Source organism: Capricornis sumatraensis, chromosome 5 (assembly GCF_032405125.1).
Source record: "Capricornis sumatraensis isolate serow.1 chromosome 5, serow.2, whole genome shotgun sequence".
Taxonomy (NCBI): Eukaryota; Metazoa; Chordata; class Mammalia; order Artiodactyla; family Bovidae; genus Capricornis; species Capricornis sumatraensis.
The window spans coordinates 12685171-12710617 of record NC_091073.1 but is presented as its reverse complement, the minus strand read 5'-3'; positions in this window follow the sequence as shown (position 1 = coordinate 12710617).

Here is a 25447-nt window from a genome sequence, read left to right as displayed (position 1 = left end):
AGAAGCCAGCACAACATGGTAAAGCAACATTATCCTCCAATTAAAAAGAAAAAAAATAATTGCACTACAAACAAGTAGTGTTGGATCTGTTTTTTAAAGACCTCTGCCCTCGTGGACAGAGGAGCCTGGCATTCTACAGTCCAGGAAGTCGCAAAGAGTAGGACACAACTTACAACAGAATAACAAGAATAGCCCTTGTGCTTGCAAGGCGGCTACTGGAGATGCTCGGGGCTTGTTCTCTTCATTCATGCTGCTGCTGCTGCTAACTCGCTTCAGTCATATCCGACCCCGCGCGACCCCAGAGATGGCAGCCCACCAGGCTCTTCATTCATGTCCAGCAGCAAAGGAAGCATCTCTGCCAGTAGCTTCTGCCAAAACATATATTTGAATTTTTTCTTTCTCCCTAGAAGCCTGGGGGAAATCTCCTGGATTGAATTATGTGCTATCTCAGACCAATCAATTCCTACAGAATATGGGATACACTAGCCTAGGTCAATGACCATGTCAGAACCACAGGGCTAAGATGGGATCAACCACCAAAGCCTCGTAACTGAGAATGAGTCGGGGGAACTCACGCTGGGGGTGTTACCGAAAGCTAGGCCTCTCTGTAAGCTGGTCCTGAATCAAATCCTGGAGATGAAGTTTTTCGTGAAGGAGAAAAGAATAGTTTGATTGCTTTGCCAGGCAAAGGGGGACTCACTGGGCCTCTGCCTCAAAAAGCTGTGTGTCTTCACTCCAAAGAACTTGAGGGTTTTATAACAGTGAGTCAACTGTTAACAGGGGTCCCTGACAAGACTAGCACGTGAGCAGGGTCTCAGGCGGTTTCCTCGTCTTGAGGAGCTTCTCTGGCCCCTTTAATCTCGGCTCAGCTGGTTTTTTTTGCTGCCCCTCCCTTGGTTAGCAACTGTTCAGATCTGCCCTTTGGAACTCAGGGAAGGTCATAATGGCTGGAGTCTTGCCTACAAGAAATGGGGGAAAGACAGGCCTTCATGCCTGCGAGCCCCACACTGCCCTGCTCGGTTTCAAAAGGAGGAAGAGCTGTTGAATGGAGACATCCAATCAAAGTCTCTGTGAGCCCGAGAAACCTGAATAACCACAGCCTGATGCACAGCCCCGCTACATGGAATCAGGCTCTTATAATTTAAAATCCCATCTGTATCTGTAACAGTATTTGTGATCTTCCCTCCCTCCTCTCTCTTTAAAAAAAAAAACAACATTATTTACTTATTTATTTTTGGCTGCACTGGGTCTTTGTTGCTTGCTTGGGCTTTCTCTAGTTGCAGCAAGCAGAGGCTACTCCCTCATTGTGGTGTTCGGGCTTCTCATTACAGAGGCTTCTCTTGTTGCTGAGCATGGGCTGTAGGGCACACAGGCTCAGCAGTTGTGGCGCATGGTCTTAGCTGCCCCACGGTATGTGGGATCTTCCCAGATCGGGGATCGAACCCATGTCCCCTGCATTGGCAGGTGGAGTCTTAGCAACTGGACCATCAGGGAAGCCCTCTCCTCTCCTCTTTCTTTTCCCCTCCTTCTCTATTTTTTCTCTCTTTCTATTAGATTGGCAGGGATAGTTAAATAGCTGTGTTCATAGAGTTGCCTTACTTATAAGACCTTATTGGAGCTTTCAGAAGACCTTAAAGTTTGAGAAAATATGTACAAGAGATGGGGAGAAAAAAAGGCCCCCTTCACAGAACACATATAAAAGACTAACCATAGAGCTTATCAGCAATGCTAGGATGCTAAAGTGCCAAATGAACTAAAGCTTAGAAAAACAAATGCTAGACACCAAGGTCTTCAATTAGAGGAGGGGAGATACAGGAAGAATAACCAATGGGTAACTGGGCACAAATTGTTTCAAGGGAATTCGTTTTCAGATAAGCTTTCCTAGAATGGATTGACCCAAGAAAGCTCCTGTTGTCCAGACTTCAGGCTGTTTCTCCTTTCCCATCTCTTCTGCTCAATTTCTTTTATCATAGAAAGACATACCTCACACTCACCCCAAACCTACTAAGGCATTGTTATTGTTGTTTAGTCACCAAGTCATGTTTCTTTGCAACCCCAGGGACTGCAGCACACCAAGCTTCCCTGTCCTTCACTAGCTTTCAGAGTTTGCTCAAACTCATGTCCATTGAGTCAGCGATGCCATCAAATCATCTCATCCTCTGTCACCCTCTTCTCCTCCTGCCCTCAGTCTTTCCCAGGGTCAGATGACCAAAGTATTGGAGCTTCAGCTTCAGCACCAGTCCTTCCAATGAATATTCAGGGTTGATTTCCTTTAGGATTGACTAGTGTGATCTCCTTGCAGTCCAAGGGACTGTCTAGAGTCTTCTCCAGCACCACAGTTCGAAAGCATAAATTCTTGGGATCTCAGCCTTCTTTATGGTCTGACTCACATCCGTACATGACTACAGGAAAAACCATACCTTTGACTATACGTACCTTTGCCGGCAAAGTGATGTCTCTGCTTTTTAATACGCTGTCTAGGCATTGCCTGGGGTGTAAAAGCCTCTAGGGTGCTGAAGAAAGGAGAGTCGAATGACTCTAATAATAGGGTACTTAATCCTTTGCTACTCAAATGGACTCCAATTCTCTGCTTTCCACAAAGAGGAAGGACACCTAATTACGTCGTCAAGATGACAGATTACTAAAAATAATCTTGATGATGTATAACCATGTAATTTGGGGGTATATAACTGAGAAGAATCCAAAGAATTGAGTCCTGTTCTATAATAAAACTCTATTGCTCCCATTTACTTATTTGGGTGAAGAGCTTCTTAGCAACTATCTGCCAAACCACACATTCAGCATTGATGCTGACTCCTGTATATTTATCCCTGGATACATGGGGGAGAAAGGCTTTACTTGTCTCATGAAGAGCTGGAATTCCATTGCAATTTTACATTTTAGGTTTAATAATGATTCATTAATATTTGCAATATATCTATGCTGTTCTGAGAAATTGTGTAGAGGTTTCTAACACTTAGAATCTTATGATCACATAAAAATTTTAAATTATTCCCATTTTTTCCATGTTTCCATGTTTTTAACATGCATGCTGCTGCTGCTGCTAAGTTGCTTCAGTCATGACTGACTCTGTGCCAACCCCATAGACGGCAGCCCACCAGGCTCCCTCATCCCTGGGATTCTTTAGGCAAGAATACTGGAGTGGGTTGCCATTTCCTTCTCCAATGCATTAAAGTGAAAAATGCATAGAAGTATGTTATTCATGAAATACTTTAAAGTATAGAATATATTAGGAAATGGAATGGAAATACAATATCAAGAAGAAAAACGAACAAAGAAAATTTCTGATAGGTTAACAAGAACGTATTTATGTGTATCTTAAAAGTATGATGGGGCATCAAATTGTTATATCATTTTCAGGAGAAGAAGGGGACAACAGAGGACAAGATGGTTGGATGGCATCACCAACTCAATGGACATGAGTCTGAGCAAACTCCAAGAGATGAAGGACAGGGAGGCCTGGCATGCTCCAGTCCATGGGGTCGCAAAGAGTCAGACATGTCTGAGCAACTGAACAACAGCAACAAATAAGAACTTATTTATGTGTATTTTAAACGTATGATGCGTCATCAAATTGCTATATTATTTAGACTCAACTGGATAGATATTAAATAGCGATGTGACAGTTTATTTTTAAATGTCATTATTTATAGTGTGCTGGGACATATATATATATATATTTGTACACATATATTTGTAGCTTGATATGATAAAAATTCTAGGCATCAACTTAAAAATGTGGTGAGGAATGTATTGCATCTTAAAATATTTTAGGAGTACTTTCGTGAACACATCCAGAAACAATGAAAGGAGAAAATTATGTTAGATAAGAAAATGATGAAGGGAAGGACAAGCCTGCTATTGAGACCGACTGCACAATGAAATATGATGATAAAGGACCTGTCTATTCACATTTCTTTCGTGTCCTTTATCAGAAAGATCTAACAAGAATGATGGAATGGACGTTGGTAAAGAGGAAGAGAAGCCCAAGATGGAAAAAGAAGGGGTTCCCTGGTGGTCCAGTGGCTAAGAATCCGCCTTGTAATTCAGGGGACACAGGATCAGTCCCTGGTCCAGGATGATCCCACATGCCGCGGAGCAACTTAGCTTGTGCAACACAGCTACTGAAGCCCGCGTGCCCTCGAGCCCATGCCTGGCAACAAGAGGAGCCGCCGCAGTGAGAGGCCTGCCCTCTGCAACTAGAGTAGCTCCCGCTCCCTGCAGCTAGAGAAAGCCCACGCAGCAATGAAGACCCAGCACAGCCCAAAGCAAGTAAACACATCGTTTTTAAAAAGATGGAAAAAAAAAGTTGCAACAGTGTACCCATTTCCTTTGGGAGCCAGGAGAAGTAACAAGGATCTGAGTCAGCCAAAACTAACTCAGAATTCTGATTCTGCCAGTATTATTGACATGACCATGGCAAGATGCTTAACCCACCTTGTCTGTATAATGGGCATAGAATGATTTTCCACACAGGGTTCAGTTTCACACATTTCAATGTAAAGTGCTTTGCATAGAGTCAAGCATGCGTGCATGCATGCTAAGTCGCTTCAGTGTCCAGCTCTTTGGGACCCTATGGACTGTAGCCCGACAGACTCCTCTGTCCATGGGATTCTCCAGACAGAGGTACTGGAGTGGGCTGCCATGCTGACCCTGTAAGCTTGTAAGACTGGGTTACAGGTTCTCTAGCTGCAGGGAGCGGGAGCTACTCCCTGGTTGCAGAGTGCAGGCCTCTCACTGTGGCGGCTTCTCTTGTTGCCAGGCATGGGCTCGAGGGCATGCGGGCTTCAGAAGTTGTGGCGCACAGGCTAAGATCAAACCCCGTGTCTCTTACATCTCCTGTGTTGGCAGGTGGGTTTTTTACGCTAGCGCCACAAGGAAAGCCAGAATCAAACATAGCCATATATAAATAGTGGCTGTTTTAATTACCATGTAACTATGGCCCTTGGGCAACTTATCTTCCATGAGCCTCACTTTCCTCCTCCACAACACAAGAATAATAACATCTACCTCTTAGGACTGCCATGACGATTAGGCTGATAATAAACCTGAGGGCACTTATAGCACAAAGAAGGCATTCAATAAATATTAGTTCTTTCCGCACCCCTTCCTTCTATAGCTTCCTATCGATTCAAGCAATTCTATGGTATCCCTGATGGGGTGTGATGAACAAGAGTCTAATTCCAAATACCCACGTATAGATGAGTACATTACTTTTATTGTGTCTATTAATAAACAGACTAAATCTGAAGTGATTCTTTTTTCTTGCTAAGAGACACAGGTCTCATATTACAGATGACTCTATCCTTGTGGATATGACCTTTCTGCTTTACTAGCAAATCTCATTATTGACAAAATTATTTTCCTGAAATTGTGGAAGACAAATATATTGCTGATCTATGACCGCGAGTCAATCCTCTCGCAGAGGCTTGCGCATGTGCGCTCAGCCACGTCGGACTCTTTGCGATCCCACAGATTGTATTCACAAAGAAGACCACCTCACAAAGAAGAATTTCTTCCAAGTGTTTCCTATTCTCCTCTGAGTGAAATGACAAGCATGTATTAATCTGTGGGAATAAATATGCTGTTGATTAGTGTCATTCACTTGTTTTGAATGGCACCAAGTATGCCATCTCTTTGCAGCTTTGGGTACAAAACAAAGTCTGGATGAGCCAGGATGCCTGGGGAGCGGGGCGGAGTTAGGGAGCCAAGTTGCACTGAACAGGCAAGAAATATGTGTAAAGGCACTTGCCCTATTTTAACCTGTGGGATAGTGTTCATTTGGTTCTTCTCAGAAATAGTCTGACATGTGTCTGTCCTAGCTGAAGAGGGAGGTGCAATGACTCTGAATAGTAATTCAAGTGCATGGGGAGGCCCTACATCAGTCAGGATCCCAGCCAGAAACAGAGGGCACACGCCAGAGAAGTGAAAGAAGTATCATTGACCCTGGATAGTGGGTATGAGGGCATCCATTACACTACTTTCTCTTTTTTTGTCTGTGTTTGAAATTGTCTAGCCTAAGATATATGAAAATGGAAGCATGGAAAAGAGGGTCTTGTTGTTCAGCCACTCACTTGCGTCCAGCTCTTTTGCTGGACTGAAGCCAGCCAGGCACCTTTGTCCGTGTGATTTCCCAGGCAAGAATACTGGAGTGGGTTGCCATTTCCTTCTCCAGGGGACCTTCCCGATGCAGGGATCGAACCCCTGTCTCCTACAATGGCAGGCAGATTCTTTATGTCTGAGCTACCAGGGAAGAAGGACTAGTGAAAGTGATATACATTTAAAGGCCTGGGCAGAGGATCAGGGAAAATCACGGAAGGTGATATCTCCTTCCCCACCTCCCCGCACCAGACTGGCAGTAGTGGCAGGCACTACCAGCAGCGGGCTTGAAGGTGCAAGGGAGAGGGATCATTTCTGGGCACCCAGGGAGGCCTGTGGCTATAGGGAAGGGCCACCATCAGGACTTGCAGCCTTGGGTGGAAGAATCATTAACTCTGACCCAGTACATAAATTTGTGAAGCCCAGTGCAAACTGAAAAATAAAAAAATAAAAATGTAATTGAAGATCCTGAAATCTAAAACTTTAGCTTTTCTTTCACCATCTCTCATTCCCTCTCACTTGATGGGTCATGTTTTACATTTTTTTCTATTTCACACCATTTTAAATAAAGAAAACATTAAAAGTTTAAGTGATTAGTACGAACTTTACTGCTTACATTGTGCAGCGTCAATTTTAAATGCAGTATAAGAGCATTTAACTTGGATGAAGAATCACAAAATGATACAATTTGTATTTCATAATCCATACATAACATTGGCGGTGGATTCAAACGTTCTGACTCGGCTCTCGGCGCCGGTAGGAGCCTTGAGTCGGGGTTCTTAGTGTCCCCACTGGCGTGAGCGTCAGTGCACCACAGGGTAGACCAGGAAGCCGAGGTGGCCGGATCCAGAGCCCAAGGGTGAGATGCGCTGTATACCACGGTCTCGCAGAGAAAGATGGGAAAGGGCAAGGCTCCCTGTGGCTTTCTAAAGCGCATCTTCAGCTGACTGTAGCTTCCCTGGTGGTCTAGTGGTTGGAAATCTGCCTGCCAATGCAGGGGACACGGGTTCAATCCCTGGCCCGCGAAGATCCCACACCTCAGGGCAGTGAAGGCCACGTGCCACAACTGCTGAGCCCACGATCTAGAGCCCATGGCTCCACAAGAAAACATCCGCAGTAAGAAACCCATGGACCTCAATGAAGAACAGCCCTCACTCGCCACCACTAGAGAAAGACCACAGGCAGCAATGAAGACCCAATGCAGCCAAAACTAACTAACTAAATAAAATTATTTTTTTTTTAAAAAGAAGCCTCACCTTCGTCTGAGACAAGTCACAACCTACTGGTACATCTGAACTGTTTTCTCTTTGTTCATCGATTAGCAGAAAAGTCTTGGATAAATGTGGTGAGAAGAAGCGTGGAGTCATTAAAAAGGTGCACGTACTGGCCGCAGCAAAGGTAGTTCTAAACAATAGCAGAGATTAGAAGGCAGAGAACCCATTTTTGAAAATTGTATGATGTATTATTTTAGGTTGTAACAGATCGTGAAAGCATTTTTTTTATATAACAGTATTGTGTATTAATATTGGCTAGCTGAGGGATGTGTGTATTTGTATGTCTTTTCTTACTTGGTGTTGAAGTATCTCAAGTAAACACACAGAACTACATAATCTTTGTTTTTGAGGAACTGTTTCATTTTAAGTTCATTCTACTTCCCTTTTGTTGGTACTGCAAATGTTTTTACCTATCGAAATCAAATGAAGCCAGTGTGTGAAGTAGCTTGAAGAGATGTATTTCTTAGAATTAAGTCTATGAGTATTTAGATGCAGTTACAGTTAACTATGGAATCAGTTTAATCTCTGAAGAAAGACAATGAAGGGTCAAATCTAGGTGCATTTAAAATATTTTAACTCTTTAATGCCTTTGCATAAGCAATACAGTCTGCTTTTATGTTAGGCCAATAGGATAATTCCCTGTCAATACATGTACTTTTGGGCTCCCCTGGTAGTTCAGAAGGTGAAGGATCTGCCTGCAACTCGGAAGACCCAGGTTCGCTTCCTGAGTTGAGAAGATCCCCTAGCAAAGGAAATGGCAACCCACTCCAGAATTCTGGCCTGAAGAATTCCATGGACAGAGGAGCCTGGTGGGCTGCAGTCCATGGGGTCTCAAAGAGTTGGATATGACTAAACGATAACACACACATACGTAACATGTACTTTTTTTTCTTACCAGAACAGTGGGAACACTCCACAAAAAGAACTCAACTATTCCATCTCACTTCTTCACACATACACATTGTACCAACACTGTCTGCCTTTGGCTTAGTAACGAGTAAAGAGGGACTGAAAGGAAAAGAAACTATGAGTTGCGCATCTTCCCTTTCCTCCGATGGCATTATTTTTTAGAGTAAGCAGTTGGCAAATATAGGGAAGCAGCGTGAGTAAGAAAGGATATGATAGAGCTCCTTGGTTGGTTGGGTTTCTTAGCATGCAGCTGCCTTCTTCTTTTTAATGACTTTGAAGCAAGTTTTCGTTCAGATGGGAAGAGAGGCATTTTGGCCTTAATTAATCACAGAGATTTACCTTGATCTTGTTTTGGTTCTCATTAAACTCCCAAACATCACTGAAGCACAAGAATCCTATACCTGTGCATGCTAAGTCACTTCAGTCACGTCTGACTCTTTCTGGCCCTATGGACTGTAGCCCACCAGGCTTCTCTGTCCATGGGATTCTCCAGGCAAGAATACTGGAGTGGATTGCCACACCCTCCTCCAAGGGATCTTCCCAGCCCAGGGATTGGACCTGAATCTCCTACGTCTTCTTGCATTGGCAGGCAGGTTCTTTACCACTAGTGCCACCTGGGGCACTGGAAGTACTGTATGCAAATGGGGCAACTGGAAATGGTAGACGTGTATCGTGTGTCTCTCCTCTGTTCACATATCAGACTTTGCTAACGAAACACACGTTCAAAGAAAAAATTAAGAGTTTCAAAATGATGTCAGCAAAGCATTAAGTCAAGTGCAAGGCTCTTCTGGGCATGGGGTCCTGTTGACTGCAGACATCACACACCATGAAATCTGCCCTGCTGCCAACCCACGGCCAGGTGAGGAAGAGGCCAGGAGAATTAAAGCGCTTTTGTTCAGTCCTCCCACCTCCGGTAGGTGCCCCCATGGGATTCTCTAGACGAGAATACTGGAGTGGGTTGCCAGTTCCTTCTCCAGGGGATCTTCTCAACCCAGGGGTCGAACCCAGGTCTCCCACATTGCAGGCAGATTCTTTACCATCTGAGCCACCAGGGAAGCCCAGGCTGCTTGCTCTCAAATCACTTTCCAGCAAACTTGGTTCCTTTTCAGTTCAGCTAAAACAATAAGGACCATCAGGCCCCAGGTGTGACTCCACATTTTTGTGGGCCCTGATCCTCATGCAATTTTGTAAGCCCTCTACAAAACAAACAAATAAAGCAGAATCACAAATATAAATTTGGTACCAAGCTGGCTATTTACTTAGAATGAGAAATCACAGTAAAATCCTGGAGCTTAGGAAATTCAAGTCCCTTTCTTCTGAGGTCTCTAGGGAACTATACCTTCAGAGACATGCTTCTTGACTGCACTAGCTTCCGCTCCCCACCTGGAACCCTCTACAACTCCAAGCAACTCCCATCACTCTCAGGGGCCTGGGATGTGAGGAGTCCTGAGGTTTAAACGTTATTAGCTTTGTGGTACATTTCTCTGTAGGCCCTGAAACTTAAAACATAAAATTAAATGACTGTAGAGTAGCAAGCAGGCTTCCCCCATGGTTCAGTGGGAAAAGAATCAGCCTGCAATGCAAAAGACACAGGAGACAGGGGTTCAGTCCCTGTGTTGGCAAGATCCCCTGGAGGAGGGCACGGCAACCTACTCCCATATTCTTGCCTGGAGAATCCCATGGACAGAAGAGCCTGGTGGGGTACAGTCCATGGGGTCTCAAAGAGTGAGTCATGACTGCAGCAAGCATCTGCAAGCAGGTGAAAAAGGCAGGCCCTCGAGCTGTGATGTGACCCCCTTCCCCACCGCACACAGCATGGGCAGCGGGCCCCTGTGTGGGGCTCCTCGGCTCTACTGCTGTTTCACTGTAGTTAGGAAATCCCATCGAGTCTTAGGTACATTATGTAGGGAACTGAGAAGGTAGTGGACAGTCGTGGCCTCTCCTCTGCATCCACGATCTTTTGTCTACCCTCTGCACTGTTCTCTGACCAGGCTGGAATAAGCCATAGGGAAAATGACCTTAAGGAACTCACTGTTCTCAATCACCTTCAAAGTCTTTTTTTTTTTTTTTTTTTTTTTAGTTGCTCCACACAGCATGTGAGATCTTAGTTCCCCGACCAGGGATCATGGAAGCTTGAGTCTTAACCATTGGACCACCAGGGAAGTCCCAGTCACCTTCAAGCTCTGACCAGACTTTGTTGCCCTGGCCTAAGCAACAGGTTCCTCTGTAGACACAAAATACTACTGGGCTTTCTTCATAATAGTGGAGGCAATAGTGGAGGCAATTTAGATTCAGAAAAAGGAAGGAACAGGTCAGTTTGTTGGAGAGGCTGCCCTCAGTGGGGCTGTGGGGCCAGGGCTTGGGAGAAGCCCATGGGAAGAGGGAAAGGGGTAGATGAGGACAGAAGATGGGAAATCATGGGCAAAGGCAGGGAAATGGAAACATGCTCAAGAAAGATTTCAAATTTTGCTAAAACCCTGGTGTTGGTGAGCTATTCGCTTTTGATAAGTAAGGTTGTTACTGGTGTTCAGTTGCTAAGTTGTGTCCAACTCTCTGTGATCCCAGGGATAAAACCTGGGTCTCCTGCATTGCAGGAGAATTCTTTACCATCTGAGCCACCAGGGAAGCTACTGAGTACGGGGAAGACTGCTAATATCTGAACTAAGAATATGTGCTTAACATGAGAGTATTTGGTTTAAATAAGATGGAAGAAGGTAGTGCTTAAGTGCTGGGTTCAAATTTTAATGTTTAATAGCTATGAGACTTTGATCAAGAAACTCATTCTTTTTGTGCCTCAGTTTCATCATACAAAGCTCTTGTGTTGTGTGAGAATTAGAAAAGTTAATAGTTATAAGCCACTTATAATAGGTATTAGTAAATGTGAGATAATAGAAAATATACTGGCCTCTACCCCTAGTCCCTGGTACAGAGCTCCTAAAACCCTTTTAATTCCTAAGCGATAAGAGCTCTAGGAGCATCTTTTGTTCTAGTATTTGGTCTTTGACCCTAGTTCCTGACACGAATCTCCTAAATCCTTTGGAATTTCCTGAGGGATAACAATATCTTTATTCTAATAAGGTGACTCTTAGTGGGCTCTCAAATGGGGGCTGGTCACCAAAAAAGACCAAGGCATGATTAGAAGTGTGGAGTTTTCAACCCACTTCCCATTCTCTAGAGGAGGGCAATGGAGTTCAAGATCCATCATGCCTACATGATGAAGCCTAAAAAAAAAAAAAAATCCCCGAAGTACGGAGTTCTCGGAGCTTCTAGTGTAGGTTGTGGAACACGTGGAGGTGCTGGGAGAGTGGGTGTGGAAGCTCTGTGCCCCTTCCCACGTTCTTTGCCCTCAAATCTCTTCCATCTGGATGTTCAACAGTACCCTCTATCATGCCCTTTAATAAACTGGTAAACGTGTTTTTCCGAGTTCTGTCAGCTGTTCTAGCAAATAATCAAATCCAAAGGGGAGGCGTTCTTGAGAACTTTTGATTCGTAACCAAGTTAGACGCAGGCTATGGGTGACCTGAGGGCTTACTGTCAGGGGAAACACGCTGACCGGAACTGCCCACCTGGCCAGGCACCACAGTAACGATTCGCATGAGTTATTTTATGATAGGAGGTCCTGGTAAGGAACACAGAACTGACAAGCCACCCCCAACCGGAAGAACTTGGGAAAGGTCAAAAGGAGACGCCACGTCTCCTACCACCTCCCACAGTCCTTGACGGAATCCGTCTTGCCTGAGCATTGCCTGCACCACAGAAGGACCCTGAGTCAGAACAATTGGCCAGAGACAGGCAGAAACTAATCCCATCGCCATAAAGCCCACGAGCCACGTGGCAGAGTAGTTCTCCTGGGTTCTCGTCCCCGGCTCCTCTCCGTCTGAGCACCCCTTTCCAACGAAGTCTCTCGCTTCGTCAGCGTGTGTCTCCTTGCACAACTCATTTCCAAGTGTTACACAAGACAGTACTCTCGGGGCCTGGAAGGGCTCCCCCTTCCTGCAACAAGACCACTTGTGAGTGGCATCTAAAGTGGTGGAGGGCAGGGGAAGTCTTGCAGGACTGAGGCCTTAACATGTGGGATCTGGTGCTCTCTCCAAGCAAATGGTGTCAGAATTGAGTTAAATTGTAGGACATGAGGCTGGTGTCGCAGGACTGCATATTGTGGGGAAATAAAAAACCCACAGATCTGGTGTCAGAAGTGTGGTGAGTGTGGTAGTAGTGTGAGAGGAAAAGAGATACACAGGGGCAGTTTAGGTTTTCTCTACACAATTAGTACCTGGTAAAAGTGAGACATTATTATTATGAAGTGACTCCAAATATAGCATTTAGATACAACGTTTGAAGCTGTAACATTTCAGCAACTGATGAAGAATAAGATCCATTCATTTTCACTACGTATAATTTTATGAAAATTATGATTTTAAGTGAATGGATTTTTCCATGTTTAATCTCTAGCCAAAGGGAAGTACTGAGAAGTTTTCATTAACAAAACACAATCACTTCAGAATTTTTCTTACCAAAAAGGAGAGGTACAGGTTCCCATTTTTTGCTTTACAGATAATTGTCCTACTCCACAATCCCCAGACATTGAGGAAAGATTTTGTTTTCTCTTCAACCTTGGTCCATTTACACACTAACAGGAGGAGATTAGCTGGAATACCAGATCCCACTGGGCAAATAGCTAGGAGGGGCTCTTTTCTCATTAAAGGCAATTCCAGATTAGAATCAAGTTTGAATAAAATAAACAGTTTAGAAAAAGTTAGGGCAGCTTGATCATCAGTCTTTCTTGCTTCTAGAGGTCAAGCTGAAATAAAACTCTAAGAGCCAGACTTTCTGGATTCCTGTTGTTGACTTAAAAAATATTCACAACCTTGAAGTTGAGAGTTATGCTTTATTTGGTGGGAACTTTTAGGACTTCAAGACCAAGAGACAGCGTCTCAAGTAACCCTGATAGAACTGCTCCAATATTGGGCAGGGGATGGGGTAGGGAGCCAGGTTATATAGAAATTTTTACCAAAAAGATCAGGTAGCCTGATCATCCAAAGATTATTGTTAATTAAAGAAAAGCAGATAATCCAAGCTAAGGAATTTAGTGCTGTTCTATGTTTGGGAAGATACAAGAGTCCAGGCTCCCTGAAATCATTCCTTTGGTATGCAGCTCAGCTGTCTGGGGCCAGTATCCCGTGTTTCCACATCCTGAGTTTCCTCAGGGCTCAGCGTAGGGAGTGGCTGCTCTCTGACGGCTCCTGAGGGCAGGTATTCTTTCCATCCTGAGTTTCCTCAGGGCTCACCAGCTCACCACTGTGGCGGCTGCAATTGCTGTTGACTGACATCTTTGTTTACTGATATGACAGGAACATTCCATTTCTCACTGTGTATATCCAAGCAAGACCATCACATAACCTGTCTGACTTCCTTATCCTCATCCATGGAAGAATCACGTGGGAAGTGCTGCCCAGCACCACTCCTAAGGTTCTTGTGAGGATTTTTTTTTTTTAATGTTATTGTTTAAGAAAAAAAAAGTCCTGAAAAGCAAAAGCACTCTACAAATGCAAAAAGAATTTACTCAAATGACTTTCTTCTTACCCACTTTCTTCAACAGCAGGTAGGCTGGCTTATCTGCTAGAAGCAACAGCCCTGACTTAAACTGATTCACATCTTTGGAGTGCTCTTACCAGTATCTGTAAGGAAAAAAAAATCATACTTGATTAACAAACTAGTGTTCTCTAGTGTTTGTTATAAATAAATGGTGCCTGGTCAATAACAGGTACTCAATAAATATTTGTTGAATGAATTTGGAAGTTCTATCATTAAAACATTTGACACAATTCTACTTCTAAGGCTACTAAATAACAGTTAAAACAACAATAGTCAAAATAGTTAAAACAATAGTCAAAATAATAGTTAAAACAACTCAATTACTAAGGAAACATAATTTTCATCTAGAAAGAGTTGAATAATAACAAGAATCAGAGGCCCATGGGAAATGCTTTTCTCTTGGCAGACTCAGCCATGGTGGTGACTGTCTGGCATGAAGGCATAACATCAACACTATTTAGCATTTCTATTAAAAAAAAAAAAAAAGAGTTCACGGTAAAAGTGAAAAATTGAAGTTGGTATTAAACTCTTAATCAAGTCTTAGTACAGCATAATGTTGGCCAAAAATTTTAAAAAAAATACATGTAGGTTTCATAAACATTTGCAGGACATTTGCAATGTGAACAGTGAACCCCCGTGGGGAATGAGAAGGGAGAAAAGGGTTTAAAGCATCATTATAGATTCAAGATATTGGCAACTGTTGTCTGTAATTCATAGAGAAGGCTGAGAAAGTGAAAAAGGGATTTTGTGTGTGTGTTTTGTTTCTTTGTTGTTTTTTTTTAACATTATGTTAGCAGAGACCATCTTTTACCATCTGTTTTTCTTCAACATTTATCTCAACATTTTGTAACTATTTGTTAGCATTTTTTTCTTTCTTTAAGCAGTTGAACTGAGATACAGTTCTCACATACCATGTAATTCACCCAAGTAGACTATACAATTCAAGTTTTTGAGTATATTCATAAGATTAATTCCAGAACATTTTCATCACCCCTGAAAGAAGCCCTTGCCTACTAGCAGTTACCCCTCATTTCCCATCCTTCTCCTAGGAAAACCATTAATTCCCTCTCGTTACGTCTGTAAATTTGCCTGTTCTGGACATTTCCCACGAGGGAGTCATACAATACGTGGTCTTTTGTGATTGGCTTCCTTCACTTATACACTGTTTTCACGGTTCGTTTTATTGCAGCATGCATCTTGGTTTCACTTCTCTTTGTTGCTGAGGAATATTCCAACATGCGGCTACAACACATCTTATTAATTCTTTCATCAAGCGATGGATATTTGGGTGGCTTTCATCTCAGGGCTATTTTGAATAATGCTGCTATGAACATTCCTGTGCAAGTTCTTGTGTGGACATGCATACCCATTTCTCCTGAGTGTATATCTTTTGGGGAGAGGGTGCTATGCTGGGTCTTGGTTGCAGCATGTGAGAGGCTGCAGCACAACCTATTTTGTGTGTGTGAGGGGGATCTAGTTTCTTGAACAGGGGTCAAACCCAGGCCCCGGCATTGGGAGCGTGAGTCTTAGCCACTGGACCACTAGGGAAGTCCCATCTTAAATACATATCTAGGAGTGGAATGGCTGGCCCAAACAGTAGCACTTGCAACCTTTTAAATAAACTTTTAAAAACTTAAGATATAATTCACATACCATAAAACCCACCAGTTTAAAGTGTGCACTTTACTGGGTTTTAGTATCCACACGAGGCTATGCAACCATCATCAACATCTAATTCTAGAAGAATTTCATAACCTCAAATAGAAACCCTGTACCCTTTACCCTTGAATTACTGTTGGGTCAGTAAGCCTACATGCCTCTGCTCTCTCTTTTGCCTTGGGAAAATGATTTAAAACACATTGTCATTTTTATTAAAATTGAAATTTCAAGTGGTTATTCGAGAAATAAGCATATTGACTTTCTAAAATAATGGACTTACTGAGATGTAACTCACAGACCATAAAACTCACCCGTTTAAAAGTGTACAATTTAGTGGCTTAGAGTACTTTCACAAAGTTGTGCAATCATTACCACTGACTAATTCCAGAACATTTTCATCATGCCCCAAAGAAATCTCTACCCTTTAGCAGTCATTCCCCATTCTCCCCTCCCCCTAGCTTCTGGCAACCACTAATTTACTCTCTGTCTCTGTAGATTTTCCTGTTCTGGACTATGGTTAACTTTATGAAGTGTAAAAAAGAATTCTTTACACTTGCATAAACCATTTGGCTACACACACCATGCACAGTCACACATGCACACCCCCTCACACACACACTATTGTTTTTTGTCATTACTGGCATTTTTATACCTCCATGACACTTTGTTGTACTCACAGATGAGTTTGGTACCTGATAAAATACCAAAGTGGGGAAAATAAGATATATTTTTTTGGTATGATATGATAAATCATATGATAAATTATTGGTATCCTCAACAGAGAGGTTTACTCATCTCCCGAGTGACCATATAATTACAGACTAAAATAACTTGAAAAAAATTTATTTGGGCCTCGCTACACAGCTTATGAACTCTTAGCTCTCTGACTGGGGATTGAACTCACACTTTCTGTACTGGAAGTGAGAGTCTTAACTACTGGACCATCAGGGAAGTCTCTAAAACAAGATAATTTTTAATCAAAAATTTCTCTTCTGAAAAAGTTGTTATGTTTTATTAGGTGGAAATTTTTAGGACGTAAGCACGGGAGGCAGAATTTCAATTAACCCTGAGAGAACTGCTCTGAGGAGGTGAGGGGAGGAGACAGGTTATACAGAAGTTTTGAAGCAAAGGGCGGCTAGTCTAAACATCAGATATCTCTAGTTAAGGAATTTAGCACTTTTCTATGTATGGAAAGGTACATACATACAAAGGGCTCACTGAAATCATTCCTTTGGCATGCAGCTCCGCTGTCTGGGGGCAGTATCCCACATTTCCACATCTCGAGTTTCCTCAGGGCTCAGCGTGGGGAGTGGCTGCAGTCTGATGGCTGCTGGCGGGCAGGTATTCCTTCCTCCCTGAGTGCTTTCAGGGAGCACCAGCTCAAAGTGGAGGGCTGTAATCACCCTCGTTTACTGATATGGCAGGAAATATTCCATTTCTCAACACTGTCAGTTCAGTCCAGTCGCTCAGTCGTGTCCGATCTTTGCGACCCCATGAATCACAGCACGCCAGGCCTCCCTGTCCATCACCAACTCCCGGAGTTTACTCAGACTCATCCTCACTGAGTCAGTGATGCCATCCAACCATCTCATCCCCTGTCGTCCCCTTCTCCTCCTGCCCCCAGTCCCTCCCAGCATCAGGGTCTTTTCCAATGAGTCAACTCTTCACATGAAGTGGTCAAAGTATTGGAGTTTCGGCTTTAGCATCAGTCCTTCCAATGAACACCCAGGACTGATCTCCTTTAGGATGGACTGGTTGGATCTCCTTGCAGTCCAAGGGACTCTCAAGAGTCTTCTCCGACACCACAGTTCAAAAGCATCAATTCTCTATGCTGTCTATATTGGTCATAGCTTTTCTTCCAAGGAGTAAGCATCTTTTATTTCATGGCTGCAGTCACCATCTGCAGTAAGTTTGGAGCCCCCAAAATAAAGTCTGTCACCATTTCCACTGTTTCCCCACCTATTTCCCATGAAGTGATGGGACCAGATGCCATGATCTTAGTTTTCTGAATGCTGAGCTTTAAGCCAACTTTTTCACTCTCCTCTTTCACTTTCATCAAGAGGCTCTTTAGTTCTTCTTCACTTTCTGCCATAAGGGTGGTGTCATCTGCATATCTGAGGTTATTGATATTTCTCCCGGCAATCTTGATTCCAGCTTGTGCTTCATCCAGCCCAGCATTTTTCATGATGTACTCTGCATAGAAGTTAAATAAGCAGGGTGACAATATACAGCCTTGACGTACTCCTTCTCCTATTTGGAACCAGTCTGTTGTTCCATGTCCAGTTCTAACTGTTGCTTTCTGACCTGCATACAGATTTCTCAAGAGGCAGGTCAGGTGGTCTGGTATTCCCATCTCTTTCAGAATCTTCCAGTTTGTGGTGATCCACACATCAAAGGCCTTGGAATAGTCAATAAAGCAGAAATAGATGTTTTTCTGGAACTCTCTTGCTTTTTTGATGATCCAGTGGATGTTGGCAATTTGATCTCTGGTTCCTCTGCCTTTTCTAAATCCAGCTTGAACATCGGGAAGTTCATAGTTCACATATTGCTGAAGCCTGGCTTGGAGAATTTTGAGCATTACTTTACTAGCATGTGAGATGAGTGCAATTGTGTGGTAGTTTGAGCATTCTTTGGCATTGCCTTTCTTTGGGATTGGAATGAAAACTGACCTTTTCCAGTCCTGTGGCCACTGCTGAGTTGTCCAAATTTGCTGGCATATTGAGTGCAGCACTTTCACAGCATCATCTTTCAGGATTTGAATTAGCTCAACTGGAATTCCATCACCTCCACTAGCTTTGTTTGTAGTGCTGTTTCCCTAAGGCCCACTTGACTTCACATTCTAGGATGTCTGGCTCTCTGTGAATGATCACACCATTGTGATCATCTGGGTCATGAAGATCTTTTCTGTGTAGTTCTGCTGTGTATTCTTGCCACCTCTTCTTAATATCTTCTGCTTCTGTTAGGTCCATACCATTTCTGTGCATTATTGAGCCCATCTTTGCATGAAATGTTCCCTTAGTATCTCTAATTTTCTTGAAGAGATCTCTAGTCTTTCCCATTCTGTTGTTTTCCTCTATTTCTTTGCACTGATCATTGAGAAAGGCTTTCTTATCTCTCCTTGCTATTCTTTGGAACTCTGCATTCAAATGGGTATATCTTTCCTTTTTTCCTTTGCTTTTCACTTCTCTTCTTTTACAGTTATTCGTAAGGCCTCCTCAAACACCATTTTGCTTTTTAACGTTTCTTTTCCTTGGGGATGGTCTTGATCCCTGTCTCCTGTACAATGTCACGAACCTCCGTCCATAGTTCATCAGGCACTCTGTCTATCATATCTAATCCCTTTGAACCTATTCCTCACTTCCACTCTATAATCATAAGGAATTTGATTTAGGTCATACCTGAATGGTCTAATGGTTTTCCTTACTTTCTTCAATTTAAGTCTGAATTTGGCAATAAGGAGTTCATGATCTGAGCCACAGTCAGGTCCTGGTCTTATTTTTGCTGACTGTATAAAGCTTCTCCTTCTTTGGGTGAAAAGAATATAATCAATCTTATTTCAGTGTTGGCCGTCTGGTGATGTCCATGTGTAGTCTTCTCTTGTGTTGTTGGAAGAGGGTGTTTGCTATGACCAGTGCGCTCTCTTGGCAAAACTCCATTAGCCTTTGCCCTGCTTCATTCTGTACTGCAAGGCCAAATTTGCCTGTTACTCCGGGTGTTTCTTGACTTCCTACTTTTGCATTCCAGTCCTTATAAAGAAAAGGATATCTTTTTGGGGTGTTAGTTCTAAAAGGTCTTATAGGTCTTCATAGAACTGTCCAACTTCAGCTTCTTCAGCATTATTGGTCAGGGCATAGACTTGGATTACTCTGATATTGAATGGTTTGCCTTGGAAACAAACAGATCATTCTGTCATTTCTGAGGTCACATCTAAGTATTGCATTTCGGACTCTTTTGTTGACTATGATGGCTACTCCATTTCTTCTAAGGGATTCTTGCCCATGGTAGTAGGTATGATGGTCATCTGAGTTAAATTCACCCATTCTGATCCATTTTAGTTCACTGATTCCTAAAATGTTGATGTTCACTCTTGCAATCTCCTGTTTGACCACTTTCAACTTGCCTTGATTCATGGACCTGACATTCCAGGTTCCTATGCAGTATTGCTCTTTACAGCATCGGACCTCGCTTCTATCACCAGTCCCATCCACAACTGGTGTTGTTTTTGCTTTGGCTCCATCTCTTCTTTGTTTCTGGAGCTATTTCTCCACTGATCTCCAGTAGCATGTTGGGCACCTATCGACCTGGGGAGTTCCTCTTTCAGTGTCCTATCTTTTTGCCTTCTCATACTGTTCATGGGATTCTCAAGGCAAGAATACTGAAGTGGTTTGCCATTCCCTGCTCCAATTCCTTCTTATAGGAGGAACACCAGTCACCATAGAGAGGGGGTAACCTAAGATCATATTTTAAAATGTTCATATTGGCCAAATTGTTTGACTTCATGGCTACTCTCAGTGCTGCCAAAAAAAAAGTGAGGGGGTAAATTTAATTCACCATTGTATTTGAAGATCAACTTTAAAAGTGCACCATATATAAAGTATAGTGCAAATATATAAAACTCAGAAACATTTATTATAATTTAAATTTTAAAATATTTTATTAAATATGTCTCTTTTTGCTTTCTGTATCTATACTATCTAGCTCTTGGAATTATTTTAAAAACACTACTACCAAAAATAAAATAAAATAAAAATAAAAACACTACTACCACACTTAAAAGTATTGCCTCACGATTGTATTAAGCTGCCCTCCGGTGGCTTTTAATTTAGTAAATATCTTGAACCACCTTAGTATCTGATGTGAAGGATCTTTAAGGTACTGTGGTTTATTCAATACCATATTAATTCATATTTTTTAAATGTACTTATTTGGCAGGGGCTTTGAAATATTTATTCATTTGAGAAGAACGGACACTGCCTAGTGTCCAGAAAAGGTGAAAACAGTAAGAGAATTCATGAACCTAAGTTTGTACATCCTGTATAACAAATCATCGGTTATTACCAGTTTCTCTTATTATCATGACAATACAGGAATGACAGATATGAGCCTTAATCATAAAATGCAGAATATAACAATCGAAACCGCATGAAAACTAGAATACACTTCTTAAGTAATGGTCCCTAATACGTGCTAAAGGCTCTCATATCACACAATAATAAAATATTCTCACTAATGAATTGGCTACATTTGTCACTGCTCCATATAATTTTATAGAGCTGTTTTTTAACTTCCGGCCAAAGGTAAACAGTATGTACCTGTTGAAAACATACTTCTAGTCAAACCAGCCTCTTGTCTTTTGATAATAAAAAGGAAATAGTCACTTTTGTTTTATTTTGTTGAACTTTCTCTAGTATAATGACTGCAATGTACAAAATGACTGTGATCACAAAAATGATACATTTTAACTGTAAGAGTTTAAAAGGTGGAGCACTATTCACATTTTCTTATTATTCTTTTTAGAAAAATGCAAGTTCTATTTGGACACATTAAATTATTTGCCTTACACGTATACTCTTCCGTTGAGGGAAAGGAGATCCTTATTACCTAAGATTTACATTAAACATTTTAAAGTTCAAATATTTAGTTAAGTATTTGAGTACCTTCTGTGTGCCCAACGCTGTGTAGTTTGCACTCTAAAAAAAGATGGCCATTTCTAGAAAAGAAGCTCCAAATACATTTCAAGCGGTTGCAATATCATGAGAATTAGCACTTGAGAGGAAAAGTGCTCCAATGGTTCAGGAAAGAATTACGAGCTACATTAGCTGCAGGGGGGAATGAGAGCCTCATAGAGGAAATGACACTTGAATTGGGCTGTGATAGATTGATGGGATTTTGGTGGCAAAGAATCAAATGTTGAAAACATTTCAGATCAGAAAATAAAGATGAAGAAAAAGATGTAAGTGGATCGCATGTCGGTGAAAAGTACTAAGGGAACTGAGCTGAAAATCAGTCATCTTCTAGAACAAATATACAAGGTGTTGTAGTAGAAACAGAAATACACGTGCAGCTATGTTTTGCAAAATTCGGAAGATTCAAATGTTGTTGTTTAGTTGCTAAGTCATGTCCAACTCTTCTGTGACCCCATGGACTCTAGTAGCCCACCAGGCTGCTCTGTCCATAGGGTTTCCCCGGCAAGAATACTCGAGTGGGTTGCGAGTTCCTTCTCCAGGGGATCTTCTCGACCCATGGATCGACCCTGTGTCTTCTATGTCTCCTGCATTGGCTTGAAGATTCTTTACCCCTGAGCCACCAGGGAAGCCCAAATCAACAATAGTTTTACCTACTTAGATAACATATGAACTGTTATTCATCAGCAACATTGAGTAATTGACCATTGTTAGTAGAATTAGTAGGAGCTATGAGTCAGTGGTTGTGACAGAGACTAAATGCAATTATTATATTATTTTAAACTGCTCAAGTTTTTAAGGATTGAGATACCATTTACACAGTGAGAAACGCACAGATCTTATGTGTATAGTCCTGTCAGTTTTAACAAAATTCCCAACAGGCTTCAGATCTGCCACTTGCACTCATCCACACTTTTATCAAGATAAAGAATGTCCTAACACAGCAGAAACTCTGTCAGCTCATTTCCGGTTATGCCCATCACCTTTACCCCCAAGCAACAGCTATTCTGATTTCTGCAACCATAGATTAGTTTTGCCTGTTCTTGAACTTCATCCTAAATCATATAATATGTACTCTTTTTTAATCTGGGTTCTTTTACTCAAGCACAATGTATGTGAGACTCATCCCTGTGGCTGTATTACTGTAAGAATATATCACAGATTATCTCTTGTCCTGTTTGTGGATACCTGGATGGGTTCCAAGTGAAGGCCACCAGGAATGAAGCTGCTATGAACATTTATGTATAGGTTTTTGTGCAATCATCTTTTCATCTCTCCAGGATATGTATTGAGTGGGACTGCTGACTTGTATGGTAAGTGTGTATCTTTTAAAAACATCCCTTATTGGCTTCTTTGGCTGTGCTGGGTCTCCGTTGGTGGGAGAGCTTCACTCTAGCTATGGTGAGCAGGCATTACTCTCTCGTTGTGGCGTTCAGGTTTCTCATTGCGGTGGCCTCTCTTGTTGTGCAGCATCGGCTCTAGAGTGTTTGGGCTTTAGCAGTTGTGGCTTCTGGGCTTCAGAGCACAGACTCAGTAGTTGGGGCACACGCCCCTGAAGCATGTGGGGTCTTCCCTGATCAGAAATTGAACCTGTCTCCTACATTTGCAGATGGATTCTTTACCACTGAGCCACCAGGGAAGCCCCGTAAATATATGTTTAACTTTATAGGAAACTGCCAAACAATTTCCCAGAATGGTTATATCATTTTATACTTCTACTTGCAAAACATGAAGAGTTTGGAGTTTTTCTTTTAAGCCATTCTAGTGGGTGTGCATCGTATCATTGTGGTTTAAAACTGTATTTTTATAAGACCTTAAAGATGTTGAACATTTTTCAAGTGCCTATTGGTCATTTATGTATCTTTTTTTGTGAAATGACTGTTCAAACTTTTTTGCCTAATTTTAAGATTATATTTTTTATATTATTAAATTGTAGGGTTTTTTTTTTGCTGCTGCTGCTGCTGCTAAGTCGCGTCAGTTGTGTCCAACTCTGTGCAACCCCAGAGACGGCAGCCCACAAGGCTCCCCTGTCCCTGGGATTCTCCAGGCAACAACACTGGAGTGGGGTGCCATTTCCTTCTCCAATGCATGAAAGTGGAAAGTGAAAATTGAAAGTGAAGTCGCTCAGTTGTGTCCGACCCTCAGCGACCCCATGGACTGCAGCCTACCAGGCTCCTCCATCCACAGGATTTTCCAGGCAAGAGTACTGGAGTGGGGTGCCAATTGCCTTCTCCGAGGGTTTTTTTTGGGGGTGGGTGCAAATGTTTGGTCAGACACATGTGCTGCAAACGTATTCTCCCAGTCTGTGGTTTATCTGTTCATTCTATTAACATTGTCTTTAGAAAGCTAAAACTTCGATGAAGTCCAATTTAATGTGTGTATGTGTGTGTTTTTTCCTTTTGTGGTCAGTGCTTTCTGTTTTCCTCAGGAAATCTTTGCCTTCCCCAGTACTGCAAAGATATTGTCCTATGATCTCTTCTAGAATCTTTATTGTTTTAGAAGTTATGTTTAGGGCTATAATCCACATTGAATTAATTTTTGTGTATGGGATGAGGTATGAGTTGAATTCCATTTTTTTCCACATGAATATCTAGTTGTTTCAGCACTGTCTGATGAAAGTACTTTATTCAAGATTAACTTCATTGAAATTACATCAAGAAACAGGAAAATTTTAAATGATTCCTGAAAAAAGGGAAATTAAGAGTAAAAAGGGCACTTGACTCATACTTAAGTCATCCTTTGAACTCATATAACAAACATGCACAAATGACCACTAATTTTTTTTTTAAGGTTTTTTGATGTGGACCATTTTTAAGTTCTTTATTGAATTTGTTACAATATTGTTTCTGTTTTATATTTTGGTTTTTGGCCTGGAGGCATGTGGGAGCTTAGCTCCCTGAACTAGGGATCAAACCCATTCCCCTGCATTGGATGATGAAATCATCATCATCCACTGAGCTGTCAGGGAAGTTTCAATATTAAAAAAAACAAAAACAAAACATAGCCACACATTTGCATTTCTGACAGTTGCTCTATTCCTCTGAATGAACAAACAAAGCTATTTTATATGGAAAGTGTGCTCTATCTGCAGCAGAATCCTGACTTATTTGAAAACTTGCAACATCTTTCTATTTCACTAAGTGCTTGTGAAGCTAGTTAAATATTTTGGAGGCAGGGGTGGGCTTAAGTGGATCTTTTGACTCTGCAAAAATAAAGCTCAAATCTCTTCTAAATTGGAGTTTTAAGGATTTCTAGGAACTAGACTGCATGCTGGCACACGGTGGACTGGGACAGGCTTTCCATTAGGACAAGAGAGGAAAACTAGGTTTTTCTCTGTCATTGGCCCTCAGATGAGATGGAGGTTTATGTTCTGGGTTGGCAGTACTTTGGAGGAGGCACAAACATGGGGTAGAAGGCAGGGGTCAAGGGGCGGGGTGGGGGTAGGTGAGCAGCATTTTAGCAACATGAAGACGTCCCCAGTGGCTCAGTGGGTAAAGAATTTGCCTAAAATACAGGAGACACAGGAGACCTGGGTTCAGCCCCTGGGTTGGGAAGATCCTCTGGAGGAGGAAATAGCAACTCACTGCAGTATTCTTGCCTGGAAAATCCCAACTGAGCAACTATGCACAGAAATGAAATCAAAGGTCAGACTCCTTGAGAAAGGTTTAGCTGTGAGCCCCAGAAGCATCCTTTTCCAGTGGTTAGTTTTCTGCCTGTGTTTCCATTCCGTAGACTAGTAAGTTCTTGGTAAAGTTATAGCTAGATATTGCTTGCTGCTGCTGCTGCTGCTAAGTCGCTTCAGTCGTTCCCGACTCTGTGCAACCGCATAGACGGCAGCCCACCAGGCTCCCCTGTCCCTGGGATTCTTCAGGCAAGAACACTGGAGTGGGTTGCCATTGCCTTCTCCAATGCATGACAGTGAAAAGTGAAAGTGAAGTCGCTCAGTCGTGCCCAACTCTTAGCGACCCCATGGACTACAGCCCACCAGGCTCCTCCATCCATGGCATTTTCCAGGCAAGAGTACTGGAGTGGGTTGTCACTGCCTTGGGAAGTTCAAAAGGGAGGAGTGTCTCAGTTTGGAGTGAAACTGAAAGGGCAGCAGGCAGCAATCTCAAGAAAGGTAACCTGTGAAAAGTTTGAAGAATAAGCTGAAAAGCTTTGCTAGCAGAATATAAACCACAGACAATAATACCAAGTGTTTGGTTT